Below are 14604 nucleotides of genomic sequence, written 5' to 3' on the forward strand. Positions count from 1 at the left end.
TTCCCTCTGCATTGCCACCAGACATGCAGTCCCCAAGCACAGGGAGGATGGCATCGTCTTGCTCTTGACCTGTTCTCGCACACCAGTATCTACGCCAGGCCAGAGTTTTAAGAAGGACTTTCCTCCTAAGAAAACCACCCCTGCTCTCCCAGTTGCCCCAGGCGGTGATAGAAGACATCCAGTTGGGGCAGGAGACTGAATTCAATTTTGAGTCACTGCATTCTCTTGACCTCAATTCCACCTGAGCGATGCAGCCTTCTTCACTTCCTGCCCTAATTGCTGTGCAGTGTTACTGTGGGCTGTTAAACAGCTCCCACCTTCCACCCCAGACCTGGATGCCATCCAAGGGCAGGTAAAAATATTCCTCCCTTCACATAAATTGTCAGAGTCTGGAAGAAACCTGCTCAAGAAATAAATAGCATCACTGTGGTCCATTCAGTGATTTTGGCCTATCCCCACCCAGTACCTTGCTCTTTGGAATTGGTCACCTTGTTGGTTGTTCTTCCTTCAACTGCCCCTTTCTTGACTTCATTTTCAAAGTCTCGGGCTGAGAGTTTTGGTCTAGAATCATGGAGGAGCATAAAACATTTCCAATGGAGGGAACTCAAAAGCCACCTTTTTTTTTTTTCCTAAGCAGTAAAACCTCCTCCCTTTTATCCCCTAAACACACCTGACCTAGATTCCCAATATATACAGTATGTAAAGGCAAAGTGCCTTTGGTTGAAGAGGAAATGGGGCCCTAGTCTGCTTGCCCTCCTCCCCACCCCAGTGGTGCAGAGGCCAAGCTGCCACACCCGTTAGCCCCTAATTTGTTCATTTTCAATTTAGAAATGATCGTTGTTGAGGCCTAGAGACTTATCTCAAATCATTCAGTGAATCAAAACAAGAGGACAGATTAGGACCCTGGTTCCTGATGTTCAGCTCAGATGCTTTAAGGACTCAGACATTATTAGGTCATCGGGTGCAAAGGACTCTGGGTCTTGACTTCGGAGTGCCAAGAGAGTTGTGGAGTAGCCGGCTGTAGTCACCCCACCAGCTCCCAGAGCCAAGGGCACACACCTCTCAGCTCCACTTTCAGTGAGTTCATGTCGAAAACTTGAAATTGGCCATGGTGGGAAATTGGCAAATACTATAAATTAGAGCTTCCCCTTTCCAGGAGAACTGATTAAACACCACAGGCTTGGGCGTAGGCAGTCTGGTTTACCAGGTCCTGAAATAGACCTTCTTGCAGAATGCGATTCTTGCTTCTTAGTCTTGAAAGATTTCAGGGAATAGTCCTGAAACGTGAGCGTGCAAGGAGAGATTTGGGATGGTCCCATCCAGGCGAGACCAACTGAAATGCCTAAAGCACCAGTCAGTAAAGTAAATGGGCCAAGTAAGCCCGTTGGGTGGCAGAAAACAGAGAATGATGAGGAACATGGTGGAAAACCCCACAACATTCGAATCAGCAACAACAGTTTCTGAGTGTATGAGCCAGGGCGGCCATACTCACAGAGGGTTCTAAACGGGGTGGCTCAAACAACTGGGCCTGGCAGAGTTGCTTTTTTTGAGGGTGTGAGGGAGGGATCTGTTCCAAGCATTCCTCCTTGGTTTGTAGATGGCTGTCTACAAGGTCACGTGGCATTCTCCCTGTATGCTTGTGTGTTTAAGATGGACACCAGTCATGTTGCATTAGAACCCATCCCAGCGATTCCATTTTAACTTGATTCTCTCTTTGAAAAGGCCCCATCTCCAAATAAGGTGACATTCTGAGATACAAAGGATTAGGACTTCACCACAAAAATTTTTGGGGAGGACACAACTGAATCCCTAACATACAAGCACGACCAAAACAAACCTGGGAATCACAGCCAGACTGCTGACTTTACCAAGGCTAGTCCATTTGCTAAATTTTGCAGGTGCGGAAACTAAAAGTCTCAGAGGGAAATAAGTAGCACTCCAAAGGTCATGGGGGGAGAAAGGCAGAGGCAGGCCTTCTGGTTTTGGCCAGGGGCTTTTTCTCTTCCATTTGTCTGCCTCCTCTGATTTGAGGTTGTTTCACCCATATGTGTATGTCCTTTCAGCAGCCTTGGAAATCTGGTAGGCAGCCTGAGCGTCAGGCCATATCTGGTGCCCATCTCCAAATGCCCCACAGCTCACAGCATGAGTGAAACACACAGCAGATTCTCAGAAAATCCGTGTGGAATGCCATCAACCTCTACTCTCTGTCCTTAGCTGAGGTTCTGCCTGCTCCTGGGCTCCCGGCTAATTCCTAGCCCCTGCAGCATGGGTTGGCCTCATATGCTTCGAGGCCTTTTTTTTTCCAGTAGTGCTTTCTTGCTATAGACCAACAAAGTGAGGCTAGAGAGAATGGGCAGCAGGACTTCAGGGTTCTCCCACTCTTGATAGCAACTACGAGAACAACTCAGAAAATGTGGTTCAAATCCCAGACGTACTGCATCAATCATCTACTCTACAGGGCGACTACTCACCTTCTCTGAGCCTCATTTTTCTTATCTGAAAATTGGGGGTCACTAATACTTAGCTCACTCAATAACTCATTTATTTGCTCTTTCAACCAGGCCATCTGTGTGGTTAGAACCTCCCCGTCCACTGGGCTCTTCGCTGTGAAAATCCATGGCCCCCATCCTCTTGAAGCTTGCCCTTGAATGAGGAAAGCAGAGTGCCCTCAGTGTTATAGTCTGCGATCATGTGTGCCAGAGTGAGCTCTGGAGACTGAGGCGATGTGCGGTGGGGAAAACAAAGGCAGGCTTGGGTCCAACCTGAATCTTGAAGGGGAAGATGTGTCCAGGTGAAGTGTAGAGTGAGAGAGGCAAGTGTCACTGAGGGAGCAGCAGGGATCCAGAAAAACATGCTGGGCTTAGGAGTCCTATGTCCAAAGACCTAGATGGGAGAGAGCATGGGGGGAGAATTAAGGAGGTAATGAGGCAGCGTATGGAGAAATTGCATCATGTAATGCCTGCCACAGGGTGGATACTCAGTAAGGGTCACTTGCTTTCTTCTTCTCACAGCATACCTACATATTTTATTTTCTCAAATCCCAGACCAAGAGATGCAGACACAAGATAAGAAAAACATACTTTAGGAATATGACTCGAAAGCTACTGGAATCCATGTTCTCGTTTACAGTATTTTAAATGAGGCATACTTATTTATTGGAAAGCCCGCATTATATTTTTTAGAAACACAGAAGAAAATTGTTGTCAATATATTTGTGTATGTGTATTTTTTTTTGTAAGAAACAATCACTCTTGCTTGTCCACATGAGGAATTTACTACTTGCTGCCTTGAGTGAACACGAATGTTATTGTTCTGTACCTTCAATTATCTTCATACACCTTTCACTCTTTGATCGTTCCAAGCTTTTCACTTCAGAATTCTTGGTCCAGCTGGTGACTGGGCTGCAGAAACTTTCTGAAGCATCAGATTGCAGGAAACCCACTCAGGGACTCAGTTAATGAAAACACGAATGAGAGCAACAATCTTAAAGATAGACACCAACCTGAGGGGTGATGGGGAGGAGGGTGGGAGTTGGGCATTAAGGAGGCCACTCGTTATGATGAGCACTGGGTGTTATATGTAAGAGATGAATCATTAAATTCTACACCTGAAACCAATTTTACCGTGTGTGTTAACCAACTAGAATTTAAATAAAAACTTGAAATTCAAAAAAAAAAAAAAAAGGAATGAGAGCCAAAACCTCCAAAAAAGCTCTAATGCATACGTGGTTTTCTTTTTTTTGGAAATTTTTTTGTAATGTATGTGCCCGTGGAAAATACATCCCCTCTCTTTTCCTTTCTTTTCTTAAATTAATTAACCAATTTAATAGTTAATAGAATTTTTAGAGAAAACTGTCTCTCAAGTCTTATCAATAATCATGTAATGAAAATCAAAATATTTCTATTCATAAAGAAAATCCCCTCTTCTCTAAGTGATTTTGGCTTATATTGCGCAAAATAATGTTACCGTCTTGACTGATTCATTGTCTGGTAACAGGATACCAGTGTGAATAGAGACAAGGGGAGGTAGAAAAACCAAGAAAGAATTTGATAGGCATTCAGTATTTTTCCAAGAGATGCACATCAGCACTGAGTATATTCCTTCCTCCTGCCCTCCCTCCCTTCCTTCCTTCCTTTCTTCCTTCCTTCCTCCCTTCCTTCCCTCTATACTTTTTTCAATAAAACATCTCACTGACAATTTCTATTTGTGCAGTACTTGCCAATTATAATGTGCATCACCATTTTTTTTTTGCTCCACACTATACCATAAGGAAGGTAGTTCTTATTTTTATCATCATTTTCACTTGCAGTGACATAAACTTGTCCAAGATTGTATAGGTTGTGTGTGACCGATTAAAAGATCACTCCAAATTCTGGCCTCTTTTTATCAGCCTAGGTTTCTTCTCCCATTATATCCACCCAGGCAAGCTCTGAGATCTCTTCCAGCTCTGACATTTGGGAGAATAAAAGCTTTATGAAGGTGAGACCTTGCCTGTGTGGTTCAACTTTCAATCTCCATCACTTAGCGCAGAGTTGGGGAAGTCCAAGGAGTTCAATAAATAATTTTTTAAATTAAATTGAGGTCCATGTCCTTTACCCCTTTTATAGACTCAAGAGTTAATGCTGAAGGGATTACTGGTTGAGTGATACTAAGCAGCCAGTGCCCAAGAAGGTGACAAACTAAACCCTATATGACATCAAGGATATACAGAGTTACATACAGCTGTGCTACAACAGCGAACACAGCACCCACCAGAGTGGAGAGATTTCTGTCTCATACAGACATCACCACTGCTGGTGATGTGGGGGTTGGGATGGGGAGACTGGCGGGACATCCCCTGGCTTCCATTCTTAGATCTTCCTTTCCCTAACAACATCATGATAGGATACTGGAGCTCTGAGGGTTTCCTATAATTTGGTCTGAAAAATTCACTGGGTTTTTCCGGCCTCGTGGTACTTCCTCATTAAAGCTTTAGCTTCTCAAATTGGTAAGCATTTAATTTCAGTTACAAAATTAGTGGCTTATTGGCATGACATATTAAACTGGTAATCTGCTAATGAACAACATATTATAATTTACACAGTATTTTCACGAGACAAGCATTTTATAGAGAAGGAAGGAAGGAAGGAAGATCAGTAGAGCTAAGTGTTTTGCCCCAGATCACACAACCAATAATTTATAACACCAGATTCAGGCCTTCTAACTCAACAGGCTCAAGTCATTCCATTATGACACTCCCACTGTGACACTGGTACTGTCTACCAAACAATCCATGAAAATCATGGGCTGGAAGGAATCAGGGACACCCACTTGCTCCTACTCAGGATATTTCCCATATTCATGATGGATTCTAAAAACATAGCCCACTCTATCCCAGTCCCCCTTCCCCAGTTCCTCCTTATTAGGTCTGCAGTGACGAGGGTTGGTGGTAGCAAGGTCTGTGAATTCCTAGGGTAGAGTCACAGGACTTCGCTTCTGAGTACCTTCCCTTCCGGTCACCTTTACGAGAATGTTCTCCAGACATGTACCCTCAGCATATAAAAAAATAAGTTCATCATATTCCCCCCAAACTTTCTCCTTCTTCTGTGGTCCTCAGCCCTGGTCATGGCATGCCCACCTTCCTAGATGCCTATATCGGTAACCCAGAAGTCATCCTAAGCTCATCTCCCTCACTTTCCTTACTCTACCCTCCAGTCCCTAAGATGGGTTGATTCTTCCTCTGAAATCTTTCTTCAGTCTGTGTCTACTTTCTGACCCTAATGCCACTTTTAAGTCCCCACCATGTCCCGCTGGGTTTCTGCAATAGTGTCCCAACTGTTCCCTCCACCGGCATCTCTATGAAATGAAGAGGGTGATGTCTGACTCTGCTCTGTATATCGTGAAAGGATGGGCCAATGTCGAATGCTCTACAACTCTTTCCAAGAACAGACAGTGGACAATGCCAATGTGTGGTTCTCTTCCCTTGCCAACTTCCTCCCCACCTTGCTCTGTTCACATTTTTCTTCAAAGAAACCACACTGCTGAACAACAGTTGGCCATTCTAAAGTAGGACTCTGCCCGGTCAGTAGAAAGTGGCATTCTGGCCTCCATCGGGGGCAAGATCATCGGCGACAGCACCCCAGAGGAGGCAGACATGACTCAAAACACATTACACTGCCTGCTGGGCAGGGACGGAGCTCCCCTAGGGCAGCTGTCTGCGAATGAACCCCAAACATTTGCCTTCCACCTTCCAAGGGAATGCGCAGTCTGCTCTCAATCTGTGTTTTTACCACTCTGTCCACAATTTCCTGCTCTCTGGGGATCTACTCCACAGCAGGAACCAGGTGAGGAGGAAGGAGCACCAGACATGAAGCCAGAAGGCCCCTAGCCACCACAGCTGACCCCCCTCACCCCTTATTTCCTCACCTGGTAAATAAGGATAGGGAGCCTCACCAAACTGACCTCCTGAGTCACAGTGAGAATTAAAAATCACATAACATATTGAAGTCAATGTGTGAGGGAGCTAGGGGAGACATTGGTTTTGGAGTCAGAAGAAACAGGATTTAAGTCCAAGCTATGCTAATCACTGTCAGATCTGGGCCCAGACAGTAAGCTTCTCTGAACCTCGGTATCTTCATCTATTGAATGTAACATCCTTCATGCAGGGCTCATGCAGGTGAAACAATGCCTAGGAATCGTAAAGCATGTACATGCATGGTGTGACAATATTATTCTAGTGCATATGGAGTGCTTTCTAGAGCGTTGTGTCATCCCAGGGTTCTTTTCACAGCCTAGCCCTGCATCTTGCTCTTCAGAGGTGCTCACTGGGAGTCTGCTGTCTGGGACTCCCTCACCTGCTGGGGAAAGCATGCCCCTGGGGGTGTGTGTGATGCAGAGCTGGAAACTCCCCGTGGAAGTGATCCTGGCTTGTCTGGAGTTGGCCTTTTGCTGTGGGTGGTCTGGTCAAAACAATAGTTAAGTATGAATCAGGCTCCAGCAATGGTGCAAGGACCACAAGACAAGGCAGGTCCTTCCAGGGTGGGAGCCCTTACCGAATGCCCAGGAGCATTTTGGGTGGGATTGGCTGGTTTTCTGTGAGTGTGTTTCACACGTGTGTTTGAGTGGTGTGTGCGTGTGTGTGCACGTGTATGCATGCGTGTGTGTGCACTTGAGTCGAGCAGACAGTAGCAGCCTGTCTTTGACCTGCTCAGAGTCTCCAGCCAACTCAGCCAGGCTTCGATGGAAGTAGGGAAGAGTAAGTAATGGGAGCACTGTTCTGGGCCCTGCTCTGTCTCTGCAGGGCTGGGCCTCAGTCACATCACTCTCCCCTCTGAGCCTCAGTTTCCCTTCCTGGAGAGCTCGAGCCGCCTCACTGAAGGCTGTGCAGGTCACAGCTGGTGGTAAGGAGCAGAAAGCCATCTGCGAAAGCAGGAGAGTCCCTGTCTTGCTGCAGGGATGCTGTAAGAAGAAGGATCCATTTCTGCTGGCGGCACCTGCCACAAAAGGTTTGCTTCCACAGCTCCTGGGGACTGTGCTTGCCGTGTCGTACTAGGACTCACTGAATATAAAAGGCAACGTGACCAGGACTCTTAATTGTTTGTGGATCAAAAGTAAATAAGTAGGGCCCTGTGGCCTAAAGACACTGTGAAGAAAACTGTGATTTAAAATTGCTAGGACTATAAAAAAATAAAAGAATGCTAAGGAGGTAAGCTTAACCTAGTAATGAGAATAAACCAGAAGAAAAGCTGCTAGGCCCCGGGCTCAGGATGTCTGTGTTTTTGCCGCTCTAGTGCTTATCGTCTGGCCTGTACGCTCCCTGAGGACCCAAGCATCTTTTGCTTAGAATTGCGTGTCACTGGCCTGGCACAGACTAGGAAGCCGTTTAAAAGTATGTACTTGTTGGCATATTGGCACCATGATACATTCACAATACATCATTGCGGGTTACAAAAGCAAGCAGTATGAACAATATGTATATATTTCCATAGAAAAAAAGCTGGAAAGGTATTAACATTGTTATATTTAACAGTCTTATCTTTGCATGATGTCATTACAAGTTACTTTAATTTTTTTCCTTTTTTATTTCTACTCTGTAAATTTCTACATGTAACACATATTACTTGTATAATTTTAAAGTTCAAAATGTACATATAAATGCATAACTATATTTTCAATACCTCGTTATGTTTGTTTTTTTAATTGCCTTTTGGATGATCACAGTAAACTGTAAAAGAGAGATGAGGGAAATAAAATGAAATTTCATATAAAAATAAAAATTTTGCAAAAACTGGCTTCTCGAAACAATAACGGAGGCTGCTTTGGTTCCCAGGCACTCACAGAGCACAGTTCAACATGCGATACGAACACACAGCAGGAATTAGGAAAGTCTTCATACTCTCCACCTGCTAATTGGGATCAAGCCGAAAACAACTCAAACACTCAAAATAGAGTCCTGGCTCACCAAACCTCAGGACATACACACTTTGGATCACTACAGCGCCTTAAAGATCTTTTACAGTTTTCAAATGTCAAGGGCACATTATAACATTCTATAGAAATGTTTATATGAAAGACAGCTAAGTTGTGTACGTTTACTTAGTTGTATTTCTGTGAAAACTCATTTTTTAAAGAAAGACCAAATTCAGACAATGTAAACATAGAACTAGGTCAGTCCCTTATTTTAAAGTATTGCTTAGTTTTATGATTTTTGGGAAAAAAAAGTGGAAATAGTGAATGATGGTCCACCAGTAGTTAAAATAATTTCTAAATGTCCTTGGAATTCCAGAAAATGATAAGCAAAAGATAATAAAGAAACACACGCTCATATACTATGCTGTTGTTAGGAACGTAAATAGACCCAAATTTCCTGAAGCAAGACTTGGAAATATATATGTCCAATTTTAAAAGTGTCATTGTCTTAGTTCTACCAATTCTATTTTAAGAATTTCTTCCAGAAAGAAACAGAGATCCAGAGACATTTATCTCACTATCATTGGTGATGTGAAAAAAAGTAAAAAGGAGTTACAAAATTGTCCAACAGGAAGAAATGAGTTGAAGGGCTATACTAGGAGAACAGAATAATCAGGCAAGCATTCAAAGCATCCCACGGAGGGGCGTTTGGGTGGCACACTTGGTGAAGCAATCGACTCTTGGACTCGGCTCTGGACGGATCTCAGGGTCCTGAGATCGAGCCCAGCTTGGGCTACCTCTGAGTGAGGAGTCTGCTTGAGTTTCTCTCTCCCTCTCCCTCTGCCCTTCCCCCTGCTTGCTCTCTCTCTCTCAAATAAATAAATAAATCTTAAAAAAAAAATCCTATGGAATTGTATTTAGTGTGAGGGGAAAAGGTTTCATTGGAACGTACAATTACTAGATTACCAAAGAGAACGTGCCATAGAATTACATTTATCTAAAAAAAGACCTTGAAGAATGCAAATCAAAACCTTGACAAAGGTTGTTTCTAGGTCATGGAATTATGGGTAGTCTTAATTCCTTTACATTTCTTTTAACATCTAAATTTTTGATAATTAACATATATTACTTTTAAGTTAACGACTATTCAAAATACATGGCAGGCAACATCGTGAGGCACTCTTCACTTTAGGTTCAGTTGAAGATAGAATTTGCCTCCTCCATATGCAAGTTGTTTTGACCACATCTGCAAACATACTCACTCCTCTTCCACTGCCCCCCGCCAACCATGATGTATAGAAACAATTCTCAGCGCAATCCTGGTTCCTGGCACTAAATGCACGTGCATACATGCATGCTCACGCGCACAGGCATGTACGCACACGCACACATGCACACCCACACGGGGCCGGTTGCACTTGGCAGGAGGAGCTGTGCCCAGGCCCCCAGAAGGCCCCCTCCAGCCCCAGCCAGCCTCACTCTCTGTGGGCCCTTAGGCAGGGTATGCCCCTTCTCTGCGCCTCAATGTCATCTAATAAAGAAGTGAACTGGACTAGCATATCTCCAGCAGCCCTCTGTGCCGGTGGTATTTTATTCCAGGGAAAAACCTAGATCAGAGGAAGATTTCTAAGGGGAAGGAAAAGAAATCTCCTTAGTGATTCTGTCCGCAACCTCTGGGCCTCTTTTCCTCTTTGGATTTGACACGGAAAAGGAGCTCTTGCGAAGCCCCAGTTTGCAGACTTGGGGATGTGACAGGGACTGTTTTGGAAAGCTAGCTCTCAGAAGAAATGGGAAGAATGAAAAGGATTTATAAGCACGGGCTAAAGCGTCAGGAAGGTTAGGACAAGCCGTGGGCTGGGCGACAGGATCTTACTTCCAGCAGGGCCCCAGGTGAGCACACTCTGGACCTGCGAGGCCGGGTGCCGTGGGGCTCAGTAAAGTCTGTGCAAGGAGGGGGGTTGCTGTGCTAGGGCTGGGGCGCTGGCTCTCGGCTGACTCCCCTGCTTCCGCGCTGGCCGGCTTGGCTCTAGGCCTCATCTCAAGTCCCTAGTATGCCATGAGAATGGGAAGGATCTCCCTTTCTAGAGCCTCAGGTCCCTCATCTGTGAAATGAAGTTTGGACTAGACCAATCCAGAAGTCCTCCCCCCAAGTCTGGTGCTGAATAAAAGCCTTGCATTTGACCATGATAAACCCTCTCGTGGTTTGGCTTATGCAGAATCGGCAGAGTACTGACACCGGACATGAACGATGCATTGCCGGGACCCTCCAAGTTGCAGAAAGCTTCCAGACCTTCACCTCCCTTCCTTCTGTGTCCTAGAAGAGTAATAGAGGCATTTGACGTAACTATTGTAGTAATTCATTTCTGCTCCTTACCATTTTCCCCACATATTTCTATTTTCTCTCCCTTTCTTTCCTACTTTCTTTATTTCTTCCTCTTCTTCTTTAATTTTTGGTGTGTCATACATACGATCCAGGTCGTAAACTTCCCTGCGTCTCTTCTGGATAGGGGACCGGGCAACACCCAATGTCATATGGAACAACAGCCTCTGCTGCCCGAGATGCTCTGATTTTAAATCCAGACTTGAATTTTTATTCTAGTTTGACATCTAGACATTGACAATCACGCTGAAAATTAAATATGGGTCCCAGTCCATGTTTACTACACGGACAAAGGAAGGTTTTGAGGTCACATTTTGTCGTTACATATAAAGAGTGAAGTGTTAAACACTAATTGCATGCCTGGCACCTGTGTGGGACTTCTTCCCTCCGGCCAGGCTCAGCCCTCCAGTCCTCGGGTAGAGACGGCTCCACCCCGGGTGAGGCATCAGCCTGGGCTGGGGAGAAAAGCAGGCTCTTCTGGTGGCGAACTGCGTTGCCAGTATTTACTGCTCCCAGAGAGCATACTGATGGCTTTCAGGTGACACATAATTTGGTACGTAATTAGGTCTCTTGTCCACTAACAAGACCTTGACTGTGGACCCTTCATAGTCTTCCCTTCCAGTCTGCGAAGGATGGCATGCAAGGATCCTGGACTCCAAGGCTTCCATTTTCGTCAACCTTCCAGCAACTTTGTAGGAAAGTCATTTTCTCCTCAGATGAAGTAGGTGGGTCGTTCATTCATTCCTTTGTTCATTCTGGCTCCAGGGTTTGGGAGAAGGTGGGGATTTGCTCGCTGAACAGCTCACCACGCAGCGGGGAGGAGAGCTAGCCCTGGACCAGGCTGCCTGGCTGTGTGAGTCCTGGGGCTTTCTCTTCCTAGCTGGGACAGCATGGGCACATCACGTCACTTTTCTGTGTCTGTTCGCCTTGTCCCTAAAATGGAAATAATGATAACAATCCAAACCTCCTCAGGTTGTTGTAAGGATTAAGTGAGTGCTCAAAATAGTGCCTGGCATGAAGTAAGCATGTGACCCATGTCAGCTCTCCCCGTTAATGAGAGCGAGAGACCTGTCAATCATTAAAGCGCAGGAAAGTGCACTCTGTGCTTTACTAGAAGGGCACAGCTGGGGAATGATTGATCCTGGGGGATTCACAGAAGACGCCTCATCAGTTAGGGCTCCGGGGGAGGGGCAGCACCACCTGTGATACAGAATCAGAGTTAGCACCAGGGCTCAAGGCTCACAAGTGCAGGGACTGGCTGTTGCGTCCCTGTGGTTGCTGGGCGTGGAGTCAGCAGGGCAGGCACTAGGGAAGGAGGAATAGGCACAACGTGGGGAAAGCAGTGACAGACTGCTACTGGCGAGGACAAAGCAGAGCCCGTTCCCGCCTCTCGCTGCCTCCAGGAGATGATGTGAATGAGCTGCAAGGCACACCGGCCTTCCCATGATGCCCCGCAGCTTGGTCTACGGTTCGGAGGAGCTGCAAGAGGAGGTCTAGTGTGACCTGGAGACGCTGAGGGCTCAGCTGCTGCCCCATCACAACAGGTGAGCCCCCAGATCAGGGACAACATGTGTGAGAGTGCAGGGCACGGTGCCCCGCACCAACCCACTAAATATTAAAACCTGGTAGCTACACTTCTCTATTCCAAATGCTGTGCAAAATGTCGTTTGTGGCCATTGCTGCTGCGGAACTAGGCAGGGAGGGGGAGTCCGGGAACCATAGTCCCAGCTTACCCAAATTGACCCAGAGCAAATCCATGGCAGCTCCGCAGAGAAAGCGATGGAATTGGGTCTGAAAGTGGTAGCACATGCAACAAGGAGAAAGGTGAAGGATGTTCCAGGACCAGGGACTGGTGTGCAGATCATGAATAGGTCTGGTGTATTTAGGGTGTTCTTAGTGGCCGCAGGATACTGTTCTTCTTATGAGGCCACGGAATCAATCAGCCCAATATAACCACAAGCCATGGTAGCTTGAGGAAGTGAAGATCTATCTATCCGCTGGGCCATAATTTTTCTTGAAACAAAGACTCACTTTTTTGCTTCCAGACTAATGTCTTTCCCACCACCAAGGCACTTAGACAGCGGCAGCGAAGGGGTCATTGAACCTGGAGCCAGGAGACTGCCTGTTAGTACCCCCCTGCGCCCCACTCTCAATGGGGGCCTTGGATAACACTTTTACCTTCTGGAAGCTCTTCTCTAAAAGGAGAGATGTGAACTGAAGTCATAGCCCAATCTCGAAAGTTATATCAGAACTTAACATTTTCTAGCAATCACCAGGAGACAAAAGGGCCACAGGAATTTTCATTCCAGTGAAAGCAAAACAGAAAACGCAGGGCCCCTTGCCATATCATCTGACCTGGATCTCTCAATCCTGGAGGCAGGCGCAGCACAATGCAGCCTCCAGTGGTTGTTCCTGGGGTGGAGGCCTGGGCTGAGTGAGGTGTTCCAGGCCAAGTTAAGGCTCGGTTGTGTTTGTCTTGGTAGCACTTGCCTTGCACTGTGTCAGGAGCATTCGAGGATGTTCGATAAGATCGGGTGAGTGAACTTGGGAGGTCTGGTCCTGAACGCTCGTAGGTTTGGCATTGGTGTTTGGGCCACTCTAGGGAGACACTATAGAGACTCGTAGGGGAGACTCTGAATCAGAAACAGGGTCCTCAAATCCCACTGAATCTTGTCCTCTATCCCTGGGAGGATTACAGGGTTGAATCATGAGGGAGAATGTCAGGACACTGCCTGTTTGAGGTAACGTGAATTCTAAACAAAGAACAGCCACCCAATCTTTAATTCTACGGATATATTAATAAATATTTCTTACTGGACCATTTCTAGATGTAGTTATACCCTCTCTCCAAAAGTATTGGGGAAAGTCAGACTAATGCCTTGCATTTCTTGCCTTACATTTTTCAAAGATGTTCAGATGTTGGAGCCCAGAGATGCCATAGAATGATTCTTCGTGAAACACAATAAAATCTTGATAGATTTAATCTCCCTCTCTTATGGACAAGTAATTTTGGTAACAAATAATATGGCTGTGATTTATGTTCATGACTTGGGAATTTGGAAAATGAGGGCTTTGGAATCTTCAAATGTGGGCTTTACTTCTTATTAGTTATGTGTATGCCAGACGAGTTATTTCATATCTGAGCCTCAGGGCCTTCTGTAAAAGGGGCATGATAATACCGATTGCTTAAAAATCTTAAATAAGATGGCATACATGAACTATGGTAAATGTTCAATATCATTTATTTTCCTTACTATACCTCAAAAAATAAAAATGATAAAGACATATTCCTAAGTTCTCCTATTGTTATTTGTCTGTTATTAGTCTCTTTATTATGTTATATACTTGCCCTTGAAAGCAGTTAAGTGAAGAGCTTGAGAAAAAAAAAGTCATGAAACAAAAGAAAAATGAACTTCATATTTTTGCAAATTGCAAAAATTGCAAAAAGACACTGTATTTCTGTTTTGGAGGCAGAACCCATTCATCCCTTGTCGTTTGCGAATGCTGGGGATATGCAATTGTAACCATCAATTTCTGACTTCACACAGTCATGTTTGCTAGACCCACAGACCATCAGAGCTAAATGTTCTTAGAGGTCGTACAGCAAAGCCCTTCCATGAATGGAGAAAATGAGACGCATAAAGGGAAATGAGTTGCCCAAGATCTCTCACGTGGGTAGAGACAGTGTGAGGACTGGAATTTATGTCTTCTGATTCCTCATCCTGTAACAGCATGTTGCCTCAGAGCCTTTGCTGATTTGTCCTGTAATCTTGGAAAAGTCCCTTGTTTTCTGTGTACCGGTCTTTCCATGAAGATGGCAGGGATAACTCACAATC

Source organism: Ailuropoda melanoleuca, chromosome 1, assembly GCF_002007445.2.
Source record: "Ailuropoda melanoleuca isolate Jingjing chromosome 1, ASM200744v2, whole genome shotgun sequence".
NCBI lineage: Eukaryota > Metazoa > Chordata > Mammalia > Carnivora > Ursidae > Ailuropoda > Ailuropoda melanoleuca.